The sequence below is a fragment of the Emydura macquarii genome, unplaced genomic scaffold, assembly GCF_026122565.2.
Source record: "Emydura macquarii macquarii isolate MOO-44397 ecotype Brisbane River unplaced genomic scaffold, CSIRO-AGI_Emac_v2 contig_705, whole genome shotgun sequence".
Classification (NCBI taxonomy): domain Eukaryota; kingdom Metazoa; phylum Chordata; order Testudines; family Chelidae; genus Emydura; species Emydura macquarii.
In genome coordinates this window covers 11804792-11821541 of record NW_027130842.1, presented here as the reverse complement: position 1 = coordinate 11821541, position 16750 = coordinate 11804792, and the positions used below count along the sequence as shown (strand labels likewise).

The window sequence follows — 16750 nt, the reverse complement described above, 5'->3', positions numbered from 1 at the left end:
AGTAGGTTGGGGAGGTGGTTGCCAGTCCTATCCTAGGGAGTGCCAAGGGAGAAGAGGGCAGGGATCAGGTCACAGTTCACTCTCTGCTCAGCTCTGGCCCAGGCCATTGCTGCTCTTTCTGTCCAGCACCAAACGAAAGCATCCTAAAGTACACTTACGTTCTTCGTACCTAAAACCCATTTACCTATAGGAGACAAAAGCTTTATTTCAAAGGGGTTTGAAGAAGTGAAGAGAACCTGTTTATCAGCTTAGGTAGCTTTTAGTCCTTAAAAGCAACTAACATTATTGAGTGCTATATTCAAATAAACTGTTAGTGAAGTTGAGTGAGATATCAGTGATCTGAACTATAATAAATCTCAGGAACAATTAACTTGCATACACAGATGTGCCTAGTATGACTTGAATAACCAGATTTGCACAGCAATGTAACTTTCTTTGTCAAATATATAACCAATAGTGGGACTATTTCACTGTTCACGCATATAACAAATTGTATACCAATTTATATATTTAGATAACAATCAACTTGTTGAATTAACAGTAGTTGCCAGTACATTTTTAAAAATGCTTACAGAAGTGAGTCAACTATCAGAAAGGTTTTGAAACTAATCCTAACATTAGAACAAATGGAACAGGTGATCCTCATTACCACTAATCAATAGCACACTTCAGTCTGTACTCATTTCCACCTCTTAGGAAAATAGTTCCATCATTTAATCGAAACCTTTATCTGACCACAGCCATTTAACTGCATACTAATCATAATACCATCTGTGGGAGTCAGACATTTAGTCTTCAGAAGAGGTACTGTTAGAAGGATGATTATTATAAAAGAAATAATAATGGGGAGCAAGAAATACACTAGCCTTACATCATAGTTTTTTAATAGCATGACTGATGGTGTGTCAGTGCTAATAAGGACAAGGTCACTCATTTTTTGTTACATTTGTCTGGAAAAATCTAAGTCTATTGGCATGAAAAATATACCAATTCTTCAGTTTTAATGCAGTTAGACAGCTTCTCCTGTAGTTCTCAATGTCAAGGTTGTCCTTGGTTTCTAATAACTATGTTTCTAGCTCCTACAATTAAAATGTTAGTGATCTAAATATCTCTGATTCAATCAACTTAACAGCCATTGGCTTTAAAACCTAGCTGTGAACATTTAAAATGCCAACATACAACCACCCAGAATTCCAAATTCACCGCTCAGATAATTTAAATGAAATTACTGGCATCTTTGCTAGTGTTAGACTTTTAAACCTTAACATTCTTTTAACTTTTTTCCCCCCATAATATGTAAATAAATTAGACTAGAATAAAATAACCTGTGTATATCTAATACATTTCTCTAAGAAGTAAAATAACTCATTCCTGGATTCCAAAACTTCTTGATTGCTCAAGAAATAGTGACAATATAAAATATACACCTGCTACTAAGCTACCTTTATTTTAAAAGGTACATGAGTTTAGCCAATAAAAAGTTGCCAGCCTGTAAACATTAATGTAACTCATTTATTCTGCAAAAAATTAACCACTGTTATAGAAGGGCTCTATAAAAGAGATGCCTGAGGGGATTTCCTGGGACTAGTTGTAAAATACTGGGATGAGCAGATTGATTTATTGCAGCTGTGTCTGTATGTACACAAAAGACAATGAGAGAGGCAGCAGTGTTCCTAAGGACATATCTACACTACAAAGTTAAGTCGACTTAATTTAAATCGACATCCAGCCACCACAGCAATTAAGTCAGTTGAGCATATCCACTTCATGCTCATTGTGTCGGTGGAATGCATCCTCACTAACAGCACTTGCATCGATGCACAGAGCAGTGCAACATGGGTAGCTATCCTTCAGGGCAACTGGCCACAGAGGGATTTGGGAAGTGCTTGCAAAGCCTCATGGGACTAAAACATTGTTACAGTGGGGAAGAGGAACGTGGCTGTGGCCTCACATGATACAGTTTTCTCCCTCCCTGCCTATCCCAATAGGAGCCCCAATGGCAAACAACCCATACTTTTTTGCACCTTTTTTTGAAAGCCTGGCTTAGCCACACATGTGCCATAGCCCGAGAAGCATGGACCCTGCTCAGCTGTGCATTCTTGTTGTGAGCATTACAAACACCTTGTGCCTTATCCTCCACTATTTCCAGAGTCGAGACAGGAGCCGACACGTGGAACATTTTGATGTCATTCAAGCAGCCCTGCTGCAAGCCATAGAACGAAACAATTCCCAGTTGCTGATGGCAGTCGCACAGCAGCAGAACACAGTGGAATGCTGTTTCTGATCCCGGGAAACAAGCACTGAGTGGTGGGATCACATCATTATGCAGCTGTGGGATGACGAGCAGTAACTGAAGAACTTTTGAATGAGGAAGGCCACTTTCCAGGAATTTTGTGCAAAGCTTTCCCGAGCTCTGAGGCACAGCAATACTAAAATGAGACCTGCTCTGATAGTGGAGAAGCAAGTGACCATCGCTCTGTGGAAGTTTGCAATGCCAGACTGCCACTGGTCAGTGGGGAATTGATCCAAGTATGCAGGGCCATTAATCAACTTCTGCTAAGAAGGGTCATGACTCTGGGCAACATGCAGGACATGGTGGATGGTTTTTCCATGATGGGGTTCCCTAACTGCTGTGGGAAATAAATGGCACACACATCTTATCTTGGCACCAGATCACCTTGCCAAAGAATACATAAATCGAAAGGGATACTTTTCAATGGTACTGCAAGCACTGGTGAATCACAACAGGCATTTCACCAATATCAGTGTGGGATGGTCAGGAAAGGTGCATGAGTGCATCTTTAGAAACACAGGTCTATTCAGAAAGCTGCAATTAGGGACTCTCTTTCCAGATCCAAAATAACCACTGATGATGTTGAAATGCCAATAGTGATCCTGGTGGTGGAATGTGCCTTCGGAGGTTTAAAGGGTCACTGGCACTGTTTGCTTACTAGGTTAGATCTCAGTGAAAGCAATGTTCCCATAGTTATCTCTGCCTGCTGTGTGCTCTATACTATCTGTGAGGCAAAGGGAGAGATGTTTCTGCAGGGGTTGGACGTTGAGGAGGATAGATTGGCAGCTAATTTTGAGCAACCAGATACCAGGGCAATAAGAAGAGCCCAGCAAGGAGCTCTGCATCTCCAAGAGGCTTTGAAAGCCCGTTTCAGTAATAAGCCAAAGTAATGTGCACTGCTTATCTGTGTTGTGCATTTCCATATATTCCCCTCCATTGCCTCAGTTTTCCTGGACCTCTCCTTCCCCCTCCCAACCACCATGATTGGAATAAACAAAGAATATTTCATTTGTTGACTTTTATTGCACAAACAAAGAATCTGAAAGAACCAGAAAATAATTTAACCTTGGGGAAACAGTGTGATAAAATTGGGACGGGAGAAAAATACAGCTTGTCTGTGAAAGCACAGAAGTCTTGCCCATGAAAGGTCTTTGAATGGCTACCTTACGTTCTTAGTACTCTCCTCAGGTGTTGAGTGGAAGGGATACTGCACCTTCCCCCCACCCGCCTCCTGGAACGTTTGGGGGAGGGGGATTGGGAACAAGGCGATGCTTGCAGGCAATTCTGCAGGGGCTGCAGAGGGACTCTAGCCCCAAGTTGCTTTTCTTGAAGCTCAACCAGACACCTCAACATGTCTGATTGGTCCTTCATAATCCCACATGGCGTGCTTATGCTCTGGGATGCTTTGCTGCTCTCCATGTCCACGTCCAGTTTTTCAGAAAATGAAATCCCCCAGGCTCTTTGCTCCAAGTCAGCTGTCCCAGAGGTGTTCATTATCTCATTGAATATGTCATCATGTGTTCTCTTTTTCCACCTTCTAATCTGCAAAAGCCTCTTCACCGGTGTGAAGGATGGTGCTGAAGGCTAAGCTTTCCACTGTAAGGCATGCAAAGCACAAAGCTTGTCAGTGCATACCCTGCCTGGGTCAAGGTTGCTAATAAAAAACACTCCCCTTATTACACTGAAGTGCAAGTCAGATATAATCAGAAACCCTAGCTATTCAGTTAATCAGTTTGCTGTTCCAGTCATGTTGAGTATGGTCCAGCAACATGGGTAACGGGACTTGTGCTGCAACTTGTGGGAAACCTACCTCAGGAATACAGGTGGGCAGATGAACCTAAGGCGGCTTCCGTTGACCTAAGTTTGTAGTGTAGACCAAAAGCTCCTTGGGGCACAGTATTTGCTAAAAAGGCAAACTTGGAATTCTGAGCAAAGAAACTTCCTGCTATTTGTTTCTACTGTGTTCTGTGAAACATGACTTTGTGTACATTCTTTATAAATAAACAGGATTGCACCAAAGAAATATTCGTATCATCCATTTCTCTTCCTAATGGAAACAAACCTGCAAGGCCCAGAATATTGGTTAGCCACTCTAGCCAACAACATATTACATAAACACACACACAAAAAACTCACTCCTATGTAGAAGGAAAGTTATATAGGTAACAGTCATACACTAGAAAATTAGGAAATACTAGAATTACAGTTGCTCATAATGCCTTAATTCTGCCTCCTTGTGTGTGGGCATGTTATGGGGAATGTACAGCTAGCAGTCACCTGAAAAATTACGAGTGTAAGCAACACAGCATCATACAAGCACTTTGTGGCGGAGGCAAGAACAGAACCAAGTTCTCCCAGGTGACAGTCACATGCCTTAACCACAGGCCCGTCCTTTCTAAATTATATTACATGTAACCATAACAACCACCCGCTCATGCATGGTTAGCAGAGTTTGACCCTCCCTCTCCTCTCACCCTCAACATCAACACTACAGCACCCAGTTCTATCACTTGCACTACAAGTTTAACAATATTAGTTATCTCTAGAAAAAGGTTTTTGTTTTATATGAACTAGCCAGAGAAGGAAGATGCATGACAGTTAAACAGTGGGTTAGTGCACTTGAGTAGGTTCATTTTACAGCCAGCATAGCTAAGGACAAAGAAATGGCAGGTTCTTCCTGCAAGACATGTGTCTAAATGGCTGGGGTTTGGGTCCCTCATACAAGAGATCTGGGTTCTAGTCTGAACTTGTGTAACCTCTTGGTGAGATATGAGCCCTTGTTTAGTAATAAAGATTGTAAAGGGTACAGAATTAACACCTGCCAATAGAAGTAGTAGGTGTAGAATTAATGGTCACCTGGTTCCTACCACAGTGCATGTTTGCATAGGCCAAACATTATTTTGATGAGCAATAAAAGCATCCATTTTGTCTGTCCTGCCTGGAGTTTGAGTTCTGTGAGAAATGCTGAAATAAGAGACCGGGATGGTGCGTGCCACTGACTGCAAAGCAGATCCACATTGTAGAGGTATTGTTAGATACTGAATACTTAGGGGGGCAGCTGTAGCATAGACTGATTACATCCCGACTCCCCAAAGGGAAAAAAAAAAAGGAACTCTGGCTCAGCTAAGGGTCTGGCCAGTTGTCACTATTATTTAGTGGCTCAACTGTTGTTACTCCTTGAGCTGTTACTATTAAAAATACTACTTAAGTGATGAATAACATCTCTTCTTGTTTGCTCTAGAACTAACTCTTCGAAGAAACAATTGTTGAAGGTGTTGGGAAATTGCTTTTCTCACCTTGTCCCACTATGATATTTGAGCAGTTTACATGCAGGTAGTTCAAATCACCTGTTACTCTAATATCTAAATATCTCTCCTAATTTCCAATATATGTGCATTAAATGCAAAAGTATTGAGAGCAACAACATTTAATCTCATCTTTTTGCCACCTTGGTTTTGGTTATACTAAACATTTGTGTTTACACAGAGGCTAACTGGAAAAAAACAAGGGATCAACTCCTGTAGCATTACAGGCTGACTCTTTATCAGGGGGTGAAAGGAACTGAAATGGATTTGAACAAAGAAAGCAATTACATTGTAGTTAATCTCTCTATTGGTAAGACAACTGCTTAAGCCATTCACCACTAACAAGAAAAGAGGGAACCTGAATATCAAGGTGGTTTGATCATTCCATAGTTCCTGTTAAAATTCTAAAACCTTCAAGACCTAATGATCTCCTCCAGCCTCCTCAAAAATGAAAAGCATTTACATACTACAAGCATTAGAAATCCTACAAATGCTTCTGAAAAAGAAAAGCCATTTTCTGGCAATCAAGGAAAGAACTGTGTCATTACATACAGCATTTACCTTATACAGCCAGTTAAACATGGTACAGGTCAGGTTAATTTAGGCTTAAGATACAGGTTTTCTAAGAGTCAAGTTTTATAAAGTTTAACAGTTTACTTTAAAAAAAAAACAAAAAACAAAAAACAAAGGATAACCTCCACAGTACTCCACTCTTCCCCCTTCCAAACACACACACACACACACACACACACACTTTTATTGCCAGATTTTGTTGTACTTTTGTGCAGCATCTGCTGAATGTTAATCTAAAACCCAACCCCCCAATGAGGTTGATTACTAGAAAAGATAGTGATTAGGAATTCAGATACATTGCCGCTTGCATTGATTTAGGAAGGGAATGTGTGTCCTCATCACATCCACCATGAAGTGCTATGCTTCATGAGCATTACAAAACAAAAACAAAACATCCCCAAACGATTAGATGACATTAATATTTGTCTGAAGAATTTTCAATTCTGTTCATGCAAGGGCCATTTGTCCTGACCAAGCTCTTTATTAGAGTTCAGATATAGTCTGAACAAGCATTCATAGTAGAATCTGAAAAGTGTTTGGGGAATAAAATCAATTTCAAGCATTTAATTCCACAGTAGCCCAATTGTCCCTGGCTGAAGTAAATTTGGTAAAGATTATGAATAGTGAAAGTCTGAAGGGATATAATAGTTTTTGCTGAGCAGCTTAGCTCAAAAAATTAAGTATTGTAAAGGTGATGACATAAACTGCTCTTAGAGATCATTAGATCTTGTCCTTGCGTTTCTGATTTCCTAACTTCCTCCATGCCTCTCCTTATCTCCCAGAAAAGATAAGAACCACACTGGTTAAACTTCCACTGACAAGACATCATTAATTAAAACATTACAAGTGAAATATCTATGGAGTAGCTTTGCTACGCTGTTCCAAGCATTATAAACATTCAAGCTTCTGTTGAGTATCTTCTTAAAATTCTTAAAGGGGTCAGACAAAAATAATAAAAAAGTGTTGAAATTAAAAGGTAAATTTGACATTAGTAATTTGGAACTGGGACCTAATCATTGCTTCTTTTTTCTGGGAAATAGAATGGAGCTGACAAACTGATCTTGCATAACCAGCATACTCAGTTCTTTTCGGTCCTGTATTTCTTTCCCCTTCCCTTCCCCCTCTTCCCCCCCCCACAGGGATTTTTCCAGTTGAGTGCCATTCTATAGAACATTCTAGATTTTTTATTGAATAATAGTAATTTTATTTTTAAAAAGACAACAAAACAAATTAATCATTTCTGTGCAAGACTGTTTGTACTGGCAAAGAGTACTCAATTCTTTTACCTTGCAAATAATAGAAAAGAATTACCACTTTTCTATTAACATATTATTTAGCTAAAGCAGAAAAAAACCAGAGTAACCTGCTACAAATTTTCAAATGTCATGGTCAAAATCCCTAGAGGTTGAGAAAGTTTATTCAATGCCCAATTAGATTTATAATTTAGTCTCATAGATTAGGGATAATAGCAGGCTTCAAGGATTACAGGAACTTTTTGAGGAACTTTTATTCACTAAAGCAAAGCTTTATTAAACCATGACCTACTTCCAAGAGCACTTAAGCATTCCTTGCATTCCTCCCCATCATGGAAAGACTGTTTATCAGGCACCGCTCCACAAATGGCTGGGAATCTCTGGCCACACTTTCAGACAAGATTCAGGAAAATTATCCTGGTCCTTTGTCTAATAACAGTGATTCTCCACATGGAACAGAAGGCTCTTTGATTCTGATTCAAGAAGTGCATACGTACTAAAATATACAGTGAGCAGCCCATCTTCATTTCAGCCAAACATAGCTTACAAGTAACTATACTGTGTCCATTTACTATATGTAAAGACACCACATGATCCCATTCTCTGGCCCCCACAAGAGCTTAGATGTAAAGTCTGGTGTCACCGTCTCAAAGTGTATTCAATATAAGCAGAAAAGTCCCTATCCCAAAAATAAATAAATAATTTTAACAAAGATCTGTTAAGTAAGCCTTGCAAAAACTTCCCACTGTTGCTAGCACTGGTTCAATTTACCAGACCAGTGTTAGGAACATTGGGAGCCCTAACCACCAGCATTATAAGCATCACGTTAATTTGACTTGCTCCAAGTAGTTTTACATGACACAATGCTAAATGTAGTTTTAGCAGCTGGTGGCCCATCTATACGAGGTCTCCAGTGTTGCTAATAGTAATGAAGTTGAACCAGTGTTAGCATTGGAAGGAATTTTTTTGCAAAGCTTCCCTCATGTAGATATGGCTTTAGGCCCACCCCTCCAAAGAGTGATGGGACATACTTAGATGCACTGTTCAGTGCTGGGCAAGAGTAGTAGGTTTAAAGGCCTCAAGAGAGGTAATGAGAATGAAGGGTAGAATAAATTACTCATTCTCCATGTATAAGCTTGGTAAAGACAACAGCCTCTAACACAGTTCCTGGGTTCTTTCACTGGGTGAAGGAGAGTACCCTGTCAAACACCTTCAGCAGAAGAAGAGCTTTTGTTCAAAAGGCTTAGTTTCACACATCTCTATAAAAATAGCATATTCATAACCACGTCTTCAGCAAAAGTAATAGGTCACCATCTGGACAGAAGGAACAGAATCTACTTTATGCTTATACCAGCAGAAGGCGTTATTACCTACGTCAGAAGACACATTGGGGGAAAAATAGCAATGACACAGTACCTTAACTCCACCCACAATCCCAGGTTAGCCAACAGATCCGGGAGAATAAACTGGATTCTTCCTGCACATCAGTAGAACTACAGGACCTATTAGTTACACTGAGGCAAAGCCAATGAAGGAAACTGGAATTATGAAGAGGGTATATCTTCCGTTCATGATTAGACAGAGAGAGAGAGAGAGAGATTATTAGGGACAGGGCAGTGCAATTCTTGAGGGATTTAAAAAGTGAACTTCAAGCTGAGAACTATCACCCAAAGGAAAGGTTGCTTGGTTTATATTTGAGGGTCCCTGAAAGAGGAATTCTTGAAGTAGGAGCTCTTTTTCTTCCATGTCTTTTCTTGGGGGTGGCTAAGAGTGCCCGAAATAGAGGCGGTTTGTGCATGTTATTTTTATAGTTGGGATAAGAATGACAAATAATTTACTGTATACAAGTCAGTATTCTTTTTGTTCTTTTCTCTATTGCCTGGTTACTTTTTCTTTCCTCCATTCTTTTTTGTAGGATGGATAGTGAAGTCAACTACTGTACTACAATATACCCAGGAAACAAAGGCTCAAAATGAGACTTCAATATTGTACCATTAAAAATCATAGCCTTATGGGGTGACTGCTTGAGACATAAGCCCGAGATATAAGCCCTCTTACATATCAAGTGGGTAAGGATATCTGATGCGGCTACATTGCCAATGTGTGTAGATGGAAAGCAAGCACAAATGTAATGACGTCAGAGGAATGAGAATTTGTAGTTTTGTTTATATTCTTGCTGCCACTTGTGTTGTGTATTTACAAGAATAAAACTCTTATATACTATACTGTAAAGCCAACCGTTGGTCTTTTCAGCTACTTTCAGGGATCAGTGGGTGTCAATGAAGATGTAATTTTGCCTTGCAAGACCTTTGTTAACAGTGATGATACATAAGAATGATAGGACCCAGCTTCATTTTCAGAGACCAGGTAGAATTTACAGGACTGGAGGTTAGAAAAACAAATCTCCTTCCTTGTTAACTGATTGATCTTGTTTCAGAATCAGCGAGAGACTATAAATATGGAATCTACAATACCATTTTTTCTTCATCACTTTTCAGAGCAGAACTTTAAAAGACAAACTGCAAAAGAATTTTTAAAAGTTAGGTTTGTGCTCTTACTTGTTTTGGGATTTTTTATGATGTAGAACAAAGACATGGGGGAGGGGAGGACCTAGCTTTATTTTTGTTGTTACTTAAAACTTCTATTGTTCGTTTTTCACCTTTAGGAATTTTGCTGGAGGACTTTTCTGGGCTCAGGAATGTTTACTGAGAGTTCTAACAACTTAGCTCTGGGGTTCCAAAACTGTGATATGCGTACCACCAGTGGTACGCAGGCCACTTCCCAATGGTACATGTCTAAGCTGCCCGACGCTCCAGTTGCTAAGGTAGCTTAAGCGGAGCATTGGCAGCAGCTTAGCCCAAAGTTCTGCTGCCAATGCTCCACTTAAGCTACCTTCACAACTAGAGCATTGGACAGCTTAGTTCCTCAGCCGGTCACTTCCCAAACTTCCAGCTTCCGGCCACGTGATCAGAATTGGTGGTGGTACTACAGGTAGTGGTGTTTTATGTTTGTGGTATGCAACGTAGTAGAGTTTGGGAACCACTGACTTAGCTGAAGGAGCAGAGGTCCAAGAACCTTGAAGGGTCAGGATGCTGAGGCTTTAACAAGCACATCTTTTCTCCAAAATACCACTCTAAATATCACTATACACTGTGTATAAATATTAAAGAGTCAGTGGGCCTGAGAATGAGAATGATACGGTACCCACCTGGAAGGTGGGAAACCCAGAGTCCAGTTTCCCTGCTCCAATCACTCTAAGGCTTGGTCTACACTGCTGGCGAAATTCGGCGGCAGTCGAAGGGAGATACGCAAGCTATGCAGAGTAGCTTGCATATCTCCCATTACTTCCTAACTTCTATCTACCATGGCGTCCCCACTACACTGCTCCAACAGGAAATACCCTCCCATCGACACAGCATTACTCTTTTTGCGGAGGTGGATTAACGGCGTTGACTTCTGGATCAATTGTGTGGGTCTCCACTGCCGCTCAATCAATCCCACAGAATCGATCCGGCAGTGCTGTGCCGCCGTCAATATAGACATATCCTGATTATTTACCCAAACAGGAAGAGCTTCAACAGAAGAGACTGAGAGAGACCCACATTGGAATATCACATAGCTCAGTGGTTAGCACCCTCTCCTGAGAGGTGGGAAACCCCTATACAAATCCTCTCTCCCCCTCCAGCAGAGAGGGGAATTGAACCCAGTCCCAGGCGAGTGCTCTAACCACTGAGCTGAATATTATAAGCGGGGCAGTAGCACCAACCCCTTCACCTGCCGTTTTCTGCGGTTAGTGTGCTGGCTTTTGCAAATTTCATTTTAGGCGCTTATCTTTTCTCTGCATTGAATAGGGAGTTTAAATGTCTAACTCAGGCTTTGTGGATCCCATTGTTGTTCCAGTGATTTTCTAGAAAACTAAAAGTTATGTGTTGTAATGCTCAGGGAAGAGGCTGAGAAGAAATGTTCACGATGGAGGAAAAGAACTTTCACGTTTCTGAATTAATTATACATCATTCATAAATCATAACACTATTTGTGATATCACAATAATTTAAATGTCAAACATAGAATTATTACTTCACTCCAAAATCAAGAAGAACAAGTTTGGATTAAGGACTTTGTCTCACATACGAAAACAGCTGTGGCATATAGAATAATAGTAGACGAGTACACTTTTTAAAAAAAAAAAGATTTTTTCCCCAGGTTCCTGTAGTGTGAAAATTCCTCTTTAAAATAATTTAATCTCCTAATGAATTAGGAGTTGTGTGTACCTGCAGGGTAACAGACCCCTTGGGGAATAGAACCTCAAATGGCTAAATCAGTGGTTCCAGTGACTTCAGTGAAACCATAATGATTTACACCTGCTAAGGATCTGGTCCTTTAGGGCTTCCTCTTCATAGAAAAGTACACCAGTTTAACTAAATATATTTTTTAAATGAATCTAACACAAACACACAAGCTACATTGATATAAGCAAAGGTTAAATCATTTAAGTGAGTCTACATTAGGAGTTTGCATCAGTTTAACTAGTTAAACTTGCATACTTTTCTAATACAGACAGCACAGCACCTTAAGTCTCCAGACTTTTCATATTTTTCAGAAGTGAAGGGATACACCAACCCATGAAGTTCACTTCAGTTTTGTCCTTTCTTTTAGAAAGAATCAAAATATTGAAATTGAAATAACATATACTCTAGATTTTTTCTGTCTTCAGATAATATATTCTTAGTTTAAAATTTCCAAATTATTACTCAACAAGCTGAAAAATAGTTTACATAATTCTGTTTAGTCTTTTTGACCTCTCCTGTTTGAAAATTTTTTGATTTATGTGAGGCACTCAGTCTACACTGCAAAAAAACCAACTTTATAAAAAAAATTCTGCAGATGTTTGATAACTAAGAGAAATGAAGAGAAATGAATATACACTTTTCTTACACAGTTTAATTGCTTTGCAGAGAAATTACTGTGCACTCACATGGAAGATAAAGAGAGTGTAGCTTGAATTTCAAGAGCGACACAATGACCCTTTTAGGCTCAAGGAAACTGTTGAAATCCCCATACTTTACACTCCATATCACCAAGATTAGTTGAGATTACTGGACTAAATTTTAAACAAGACCTATATTTTCACATGCATTCTCTCTTTACTGCGTAAGTAGTTGGAGAACGCAGTTCAAATATAGAAGTCAATGTATGTAACATATTTATAATTACAGGTTTCATTAAAGCCTTCTTGTGTTATACTGATCTGTTATACTACTCCTAATAAACAAAGGTTATCCTATTGGCTTTACTTCACTGGTGTTTATAAAACAGTTTGGATGAATGTGGCAGTCTGGTTAGTTGATGAAAGTCCTGAAAACCATATCACTTTCTCCTAGCTAATGTACATCTGGACTATTCAGCCACCATCAACCAGATTACAATGGCATGTTCATACAGTTGGGTATTTTTAAGCACTTGTTTAACAATAGTTAGTTTTAAATGGTAAATTCTAATTTTGATTTTGTAGTGGTATCAAAACAAATACTATAATGTGTATGCGCTGTGAAATTTAAAATACCTTTGAGCCTCTCCCTTCCCACATCTAACAGATAATTGGATTTCGTAATGCACTCTGCAAGAGACTACACTTAGAAACCACTTCTAAAAAGTGAAGTGGGCCTACTTTGTTAGTGGAATTGACCATACAGAGCACATTACACAAGTACTCTAGCAAACACTGCTCTGTACCACTGCCACAACTGAGGTTTGGTTGACACTTAAATTTAGGTCAAAAGAGCTACATTGGTCAGGGGTATAAAAAAAAAGTCACAACCCTGACTGACACAGCTACACTGACTTTACCTCCAGTATAGATGCAACTATGTCAATGGAAGAATGCTTCATTGTTTGTCTCTCTCATATCTTTGGACCAACACTGCAAAGAGGGAAGGTAATATCCTTTACTGGACTAACTTCTATTGGTGAAAGAGGCAAGCTTTCACCAACAGAAATTGGTCCAATAAAAGATATTACTTCATCTACCTCGTCTCTCCAGCAGCTAACTTCATTCATGGAAGTGGTGTTCCTACACTGATAGAAAAACCCTTCTGTCAGTGCAAGCTGCATCTACAGTATGTGGTTATGCTGGCATAGCTACACCAGTAGTCTCCATAGTGTAGACGTACCATGAAACTAGCAAAGGTATTCTTGCCAATAGTCCCTAGAAATGAGTGTCTGGTGGCAGAGCTTTCATGGTGGAAAGTCCTTAACTTTGGAATTCACTTCCCTACTTGGTACAACAGAGCAAGAGTTTGTTAAATGTCAGGTGCTAAAGACCCTGGGTACGCTTTGACCTTGTCTTCACTAGGGGTATATCTATACTTCAAGAACATGTATGTTCTTATCTCAGTTTAGCTAATCCTGGTTAAAATATCAGTGAAGAAATGGCAACTCGGCTTTTAACTCAGATGAGCAGCTCGTGTTCAACCTCGGGGTCATCTATAGGCTTTTACTTCTACAGCTAATGTGAATTAAACACTGAGTTGACATGTCTTCCCCACTATTTTAATCCAATATGGCTACTGTGATTAAAGATACACCTTTTGGGTATATAAATGATGTTTAATTGATTGGCATATGGTTCTATAAGTGAAATTATAAAATAGGACAATGGATAATAGTTGGACTTCAAAAGAGAACTCACTTTTGATGATCCCATTATGCCACTTGGCCATAGTAGATTCAAAGAACAAACAACAAGAACTATACTACTGCCAAAAAACTGAGCAGAGCAATACCACTGGCAGCAGATTCTTTTTAAAAACCCTCTACCACCAAGCAGGTGGGAGGTGAAGGAAAGGAGAAGGAAAAAAGGAAAGCCTTTGGGAAATTTTAAAAACTCTTTCCTCATACTCAGTGTAGCATGTTTATTTGATACATCTACAGGCTAGTATGTAGTTATAGTTGCAAAATTTTGGATGCTACTGACAATAAAACATCTTGTGTTTTATTGTCTGTACTGTCAAACATTTTGTAACTATAACTCCATACTATTCTGCAGATGTACCATATCAATTATACACAGTAACAATTGAACTATTGACTGTCAGATTAATATTTTATAATGTTACATTTGAAATACTTGAAAATTGTCATCCCCCCGCCCACTAAATGACATCATAGATTCCTACATTCATCAACAAATATATGCAAATCAGAGTTCTGGTAAGACACAAAAAAAGTATATATTGGCTGATGAATGCATCCACTATCATGTTACTACTTACTTGAATGGACAGAAATCATACTGAAAACCTGAGTGGTTATATTTGCATTAATTATTAATTGTTCAATTATAATTCTAACATTTGAAAACAATAATGGTTTTGTACTTTTATGTTCTGGCTGAATTGCACTAATGAAGATTACTATATTATCAGATTGGGAAAACTGATATCCTGGTGCCTGCAACAATACACCCAAGCCAGAATACGAATGTGGAACTCTCTAGAAGTGAGCAAGATAAATGTTGATCTAGTACAAAACCAGACTAAATTCTGAGAAACTATGACTTAATGTTCTGGGTCATTTTAAGTGTTGGAAGAACTAAAATAAAACTTCTGTCAGATTTTGAAATAATATTGGACCATAACCAGGATCTCAGAGTTGACTGTCCAAGTGCTTTACCCTGTAATTGACCTGCCAAGTCTCACTCAATTTGGATTAGTTTTAAAAGCAGTTTGCAAAGTCTCAGTTGTAAAGGAAGGATTTTGCTGTGTTTCAATAAAAACACACACAAAAAGATCATTTCTTTAAAGTTGTCACATTAGCAATTCTTCAGTAAACAAATTAGCTCAATAGTAGATTTAAATTTTTAAATAGTAAAACAGGTTGTAACCAAAAGGCAACACAAGCATAATGGTCTAACAATTTCCCAGCCTGAATGGGTTAAAAGGAATGAATATGGGAAAAAATGCTGTATGCACTTGTATACTACTTTACTGTAGTATTCTGTATACTGTACAAAAGTATACACTACTATGCTGTAATAAAAACAGAACAAGATGTTGTGGGTAAGATTTTTAGTAGAGTGAGATTACAAAAGGGAACATAGCTAAACCTCATGAAAAAAATCTTCCATGTGGAAAACAAAGCAAGATGAAGTTGTTAATTTAGACCCAAATTACATTTAGAAAAAACAGTATTTTACAGAGACCTAACTATTATTAATAAAACCAGTTAAAAGTATAAAGAAGGTTTTCTTTTTCACAGCTCCTTTTAGATGACAAGGTTAACTCTATTAATGAGAAAGAATTTTTTTTCTTAAGGAGTAGAAGGGGCAAAAACAGTTTAAAAAAAAAAAAAAAAAGTAGTTACTTAAAGGTAGCCCCTTTCCCTCCACAAAAAGGTAATTACCTCGATTACCTATATTATTTTATCCTTGTCTTTATTCTGGTGATTGGATTAATCTGATTTTGAATTTTACGTCCCTTCTTAGAAATTAACATTATCTTGACTGCAAAACATATTTTAACATAATTTGGCTTGATGTACTCAGGATTTTTTCTTCTCCAGACTAAAGTAATGTTGGCTTCAATCACCTTTATCAGATATTTCAGAAATATTTGAAGATTTCTGACATTAATGTCTACCAAAGTGATTCACAACAATCATCTTGCCTGCTGTAAACTTTTGGCATCTGAATACCAAACTACAGTTGCTAAACATCACTATATCTTATAAACAAACATTGATTTTAAAGCTATTAAAGTTTGTTCAATGTGTACTATCTAATCTGTCAAAACATGCAAACAAGCTCTACTAGGAGGGAGGCCAGGAACTCTGGAAGATTGTAACTGAAGTTAAAAATCAGAATCACAAGGTCAAGGAAACCAAGTCACAACCAGTTCTCAAGCTTTCACACCCCCACATTAAATTAAAAGAATTTTTGAATGCCCATACTTTAAAGACCCCAGTTCTGAAGAACGGAAAAGCGGGATAAATTCTGCATAAAAATAGATTGTTCCATTTAACAGAGGGGAAACAATCTAAAAACGAAGCTAATGTTATGAAAACATCCTTGATGCACATAACTCCCCTCCCACCCCCACCCACCTCCCAACCGAGAAAGTGTTCCAGCACAGGGAAAATGTATTCCTGGATAATTTATTGTAAACAGCAATCCAATTAATTTCTTTCAATTCTCCAACACTCCTGTTAAGAGACTGGAATTCTCATCTGTGCTGGTTCACCCTTAGCTAACCAATACTTTTTTTTAATAATAAGGATTATGGAAACTACCGTCATGGAATAACTATTATCGCCAACTTTGTTTTTCGTTT

The 16750-nt window shown here is 38.5% G+C and overlaps 1 protein-coding gene across 2 annotated transcripts in view; it reads right to left on the bottom strand.

Annotated features, from left to right (window-relative positions):
• AKAP12 (A-kinase anchoring protein 12) overlaps positions 1 to 16750 on the bottom strand; it is a 130759-nt gene that overhangs the window by 112577 nt on the left and 1432 nt on the right. The window lies entirely within an intron of this gene.